This window comes from Phalangium opilio, unplaced genomic scaffold (assembly GCF_054372755.1).
Source record: "Phalangium opilio isolate 3A_F unplaced genomic scaffold, DU_Popi_V2 ptg000104l_1, whole genome shotgun sequence".
In the NCBI taxonomy this organism is placed as follows: domain Eukaryota; kingdom Metazoa; phylum Arthropoda; class Arachnida; order Opiliones; family Phalangiidae; genus Phalangium; species Phalangium opilio.
Window position 1 is genome coordinate 2,055,889 of NW_028324206.1, and position 5,869 is coordinate 2,061,757.

General features: G+C 42.3%; 1 pseudogene; it reads left to right on the forward strand.

Annotated features, from left to right (window-relative positions):
- Window positions 1-2,105: 2,105 nt before the first annotated feature.
- On the forward strand, window positions 2,106-3,942 carry LOC149630066 (uncharacterized; annotated as a pseudogene).
- The last annotated feature ends 1,927 nt before the right edge of the window (window positions 3,943-5,869 follow it).

A 5,869-nucleotide genomic window follows, 5' to 3' on the forward strand; every position in this document is an offset into this window, starting at 1 on the left:
TAATCATAGTGGCCGCGTTTTTGGAACTTTTCATATGATAATTGTATGTATTTACGTTGAATACGGTCTAGGCTTATCAGCAAGTAGTTGCTACAACCCGACCATACTTGTGATGCATATTCAATTTTAGATCTTACAAGTGAGACATATAATAATTTAAATATTTTTCCAAAATGTAGATTTTGTGCGATTTTCGATATGGCGTATAAGCTCTTGAGGCAACTGCTTTTTATCCTAGACACATGTAATTTAAAATGGAATTTCTGGTCTATAATTACTCCAAGATCAATGGCAGATACATCCCTTGGTACGGATTCGCCGTCAATTTGGTAATTAAATTTAATCCAGTTATTCTTCCTTGTGTACGAGACGACCTTACTCTTTATCGCGTTTAACGGAAGTCCATTATTGCCGCTCCAGATATTAATGGCATGAAGATCCTTATTTAGATACTCACAATCAATAGCGGATTTTATTTCACGAAATAGTTTATTGTCGTCTGCGAAAGTAGTAAGTTTTGAGTTGTGGACAATGCAGTTAGGAAGGTCATTTATGAAAATGGTAAAAAGCAGTGGCCCCAAGGCTGAGCCCTGCAGAACGCCGACGTTGCTTCTGTATTTTACATTTAATAATACTGGATCTATCCAAGCTATTGATGTATGACTTCCATTATAACACCATTCGTGCTCAATATGGCGACGCAGCCAAATTACTTTTTACCGATACTGGCAAGTCTTAACTTACCATCAATTCTCATTATTATTTTTATTATTCTCTTCATTATTTTTATTATTCTCATTATAGATAGTCTTACCTATCACATTCAAACTGACGATCATTACCATGATTTCGCCGCGAGGGCTGAAATGTTTGATTTTTCGGACTACCCACGGGATCACCCTCTTCACAGCGTAGGGAACAAAAAAGTACTAGGCAAGTTCAAGGACGAATTGAACGGCATCTCAGTGCAGGGTTTCTGCGGATTGAGACCCAAAATGTACGCCATTCTTTCATTGAAGCTAACTTCAACTAAAAAAACGTTCTTGCAATATAATGTTCTTCAATTACCAGTTTTAAAAAATATTCTAGTAACATCATACGTTTTCCAAGAGTCGTTTGGAAGCTCAGAGTTATTCAAGGACTTAATTATTCTTGAATTAGTCCGATAAGGTGGCCAAGCGCAAGTTTTGTTACATGGAATTTATTTACATTTCCGCATTCTTTAATACCCGATTTTCCTAGCTCTCCAAATTCTACAACCATGCACATACTGTACTCTTGTTTGGCTACAATGAACAATAATATATTAGCTTACTATAAACTCCAGCTTCCGTATTAAAGTATAAAGAGCATATTAACCATTAATTATTAAGCCTTATTTCAGTTTTTAGTCGAGATTTTCTCATTGAAATGCCAAGACAAAATGGTTTTTCAATATAAACATAGCATTTTTAAACGTTATGTAAAAGTGGCACAACTACTCCAGAAGATATCGATTCAGTCATAAAGCAACATTTTTTATCAATTAATCTACTTGGCTATGCTTGAAGGGTAGAAAAATTGGATACTTTAAAAATACCTAACTTAGAGAATGGGCACGGGTAATCGTAAGCATTATCAAGGAGTAAAAATTTCTTCTCTAGAACGAATATTTCTGATTTTACTTTAACAACATTCTTAACTATAATTATGTCCGAGTTTTTAAAGCTTGAAGCAATTGTCGCCTGGTCTGTTAGTTAGAACCCAGTTTTGGTGAATTATTTTTCTATACTATTTCTGTGTTGTAATGTTAGATAAGCTCAGTCAGCTCCACATGACGTATAGATTAGTCTCTTATCTATGTGTATAAAAAGCCATAACGGCTGTATGTTAAAGCGAGTTAACTGCTAAGCCCGATATAGTTAAGAACCTTTTTAATGTTAACGACGCGATCCACGCGGTCTTTCTATGTAAATAAACTGAGTTAAATAAACTACCGTTTTATTATACAACATGGTGTCAGAATAGCGGACGGACGTTAACATATCGATTTTCGCGGCGTTTACGGTACTAAAGTGCGGGAGAGCGGATGGTCATAGCTGACATATCATCGTGCCTGTTATACCATGGACAACGAGTCAAGCCTCAAGACTGCCTCCTATCAAATCACCACTCCCGACGCGTTTTCTTTCAAGAATCCTGGTGACTGGCCAAAATGGAGTCGGCGCTTCGAACGCTTCAGGATTGCCTCAGGTCTTAAATCAAAAACCGGGGAAGAGCAAGTTAACTCATTGATCTATGTAATGGGCGACGAAGCCGAAGACATCTTTAATGCCTTCAAGCTCACAGACGACGAGCGGCAGAATTACACGAAGGTCCTCGATGAATTTGAAAAACACTTCATCGTTAAACGTTTCAAGAGGTATGAAAGAGCCAAATTCAATCTCCGTAATCAAGAAGAAGGTGAATCGATAGAAGCGTTCATCACTGAACTTCATGCGTTAGCAGCAAGATGCGAGTATAGCACAACCGTTATCACGGAAGAATTAACACTGGATAGGTTCGTTGTCGGAATCAGAGATAAAGCCTTATCCGAGAAATTCCAATTTGATGATACCCTAACGTTGGAGAAAGCTGTGTCTACGGCCAGACAATGGGAAGAGATCCGACGTCAACAGTTGAACCTGCAAGCTGGCACCAGTAAAACTAATGGGTCAAGCAACATCGACAGAGTTCAAACCAACAAGCCTCGTTACAAAAGCAGAGACATGAAGAACGACAAAGTAAAGCAAGTTAAGAATACAACTTCTGGTGAGGACCAATCCAAACCGTTCAAATCATAAAGGATGTTTGAGATGTGGTAATCAAGCATGCCACGCACGTCATCAATGTCCCGCTGTAAACGCAACTTGTCGTAACTGTAAAAAGAAGGGCCACTATGCTAAACTCTGCATGAAATCTACAGCAGTACGGCAGATTGCAAGTCAAGAGATATTCATGGGCTCAATCACCAGCACACCAGCTCCTCCTAAGGACGCCTTCTTGGACATAGTAGCTTCAAGGTCAAGACGGAACAAATGGATAGTTCAGGTCTACACTGCCGGTAGACTGGTCAACTTCAATGTCGACACTGGAGCTGATGTTTCTGCAATGCCAGAGAAGATGTACAAAACGTCATATGGAGGACATCCGTTGTACCCATCGGATAGACGCTTGTACGGTCCAGGGCGAACGAAACTCAATTGCTGTGGTATGATCAAGGTTGATTTGAGGCATAAGGATCGAACGGTCAAGGAGAATATCTACGTGGTTCGAAACCTGGAAATACCACTCTTAGGGCTGGACGCAAGTGAAGATCTTGGTATCATATCCTGCGTGGACAATATCGATTCTGCAGTCAACCCTCTCGAAGAATTCCCTTCACTGTTCAACGGTCTTGGCAGAGTCAAGACGCCTTACCGCATCGAACTCGATCCTGATGCCAAGCCCCTTGCACTGTGTCATGCACGACAAATACCAATTCCTCTACTCAAGGCCACGAAGGAGCTCGATAGAATGGTTATGAACGGCGTAATATCACCCGTCGAAGAACCAACGGATTGGTGTTCGGCAATGGTTCTGGTTAAGAAGAAAGATAAAGCGCCGGTGAACAGTAACAGAAACGAAAACCCACCGTGTTCTCAACATCAGACGAAACGTCACGTTAAAGACCCAAGTAATGAAGACATCGACCTCCGAATCTGCGTCGATTTCACGCCACTAAATAAGTATGTGAAACGAGAGCGTTATCCACTTCCACCCGTTGATCACATATTGGGCCAAATATCTGGATCAAATACTTCACCAAGCTGGACGCGAATAGCGGTTACTGGCAGATCCCGCTTGATGAGGAAACGGCAAAACTTACGACGTTCATTACACCCTTTGGACGTTACTACTTCCATCGACTTCCATTTGGGCTAAGTTCTGCATCGGAACATTTCCAAAGGAAAATTAACCAAATCATCGAAGGAGTTGAATGTACAGTCAGCCTTCAAGACGATATTCTGATATGGGGAACATGGCGCGAGGCACATGACCGAACACTGCGTCAAGTACTCACGAAGCTGGCCAGTGAAGGAATTACCTTGAATATGGCAAAATGCCAATTTGCCCAGCGAAAAATAAAGTTCATCGGTCACGTAATTGACGAAGATGGTATAAAACCTGACCAAGAGAAAGTCGAAGCAATTACGAAGATGGCTCCACCCACGAACGTCACAGAATTGAAACGGTTTCTGGGCATGGCAAATTATCTCGGGAAGTTCATTCCGCAGATGTCAGAGTTACTGCATCCACTCCACTGTCTGCAGAGCACAAAGGAAGCTTGGACATGGCATGAACCGCAAGAAAGAGCCTTCAATGAAGTAAAACGGATCCTGTCACGAGAACCAGTTCTGGCTATCTTCGATCCGAAGAGGGAAACGATACTCTCAGCCGACGCGTCGTCCTACGGAATTGGATCGGTTCTCAGACAGCGACAAAGTGACGGCACACTTAAAGTAGTAGCTTATGCATCAACCACCATGTCCGAGGCAGAAAGACGATACGCACAGATCGAGAAAGAGGCCCTCGCGTTAGCTTGGGCATGCAACCGATTCGCTAATTATATCACTGGATTGAAGATAATACTCGAAACCGACCATAAACCTCTAGTTTCGATTCTTCAAACAAAGGCGCTCGATGATCTCTCACCCCGACTACAACGCCTCCGAATTCGCATGATGCGGTACAATTATATAGTCCAGTACATTCCCGGAAAGGAACTAATCGCAGCTGATACGTTATCGAGAAGTCCTACGCAAGCCACCGACGGTCAAGATAATGAGCTGCAGGAAGACATGTCAGCTCACATCCAAATGGTCACTTCAAGTCTACTAGCTACGGATCAACGAATAGCTGAAATATGGAAAGCCCAAACTGAAGACGACACGTGCATGAAATTACGAAGATACAGTATAGATGGATGGCCTAGAAAAGCTAAAATCACTAAGGAAATGCTGCCGTATTACCAAGTCCGACATGAAATAACCGATCAAGATGGGATTTTGATGCGAGGCCAGCGAATAATCATACCGGAGGCACAGCGAAGTCAAATTCTCGAGCAGATCCATAGCGGCCATCAAGGAATCGTGAAGTGTAGAGCAAGAGCCAAGTCTGCTCTATGGTGGCCTGGTCTGTCGAAAAAATTGAAGAGAAAGTACGGAAGTGCCTAGCATGCGTCAAAATGTCAAGCAACATGCACGAACCGTTACAACCAACGGAATTTCCGGACCGACCATGGCAAACCGTCGCAATGGACTTGTTCCACCTGCATGGAAAATGGTACCTTCTAATAACCGATTACTACTCCAGGTACTTCGAAGTACGACCACTCACGGACCTGAAGGCGGATGCAGTAATTGACAAAATAAAGTCAGTTTTTGCATGCCACGGCATACCGGAACTTGTCAAAACGGATAATGGTCCACAATTCAACCCAACAACAACGTCGTCATTTAGTCAGTTCGCTAGAGATTATGGATTTAAACACATAACCTCGAGTCCAAGGTTCCCTCAGAGCAATGGATTCGTAGAAGCGGCAGTCAAGATCGTGAAGAATCACCTCAAAAAATCGGAAGACGCATACCTGGCACTATTGGCCTATCGATCGACTCCGCTACACAACGGCTACAGCCCAGCTGAACTTCTCATGGGGAGAAAGCTTAGAACGACCATACCCGTGTCTGGAACCCAATTAAAACCAATGATACCGGACAGTGAACTACTTAAGGATAAGGAAGAAAGTAGGAAGCAACAGCAAAAGAAAAACTTCGATCAAAGACATCGTACCAAGGAGCTAAGAGCCCTA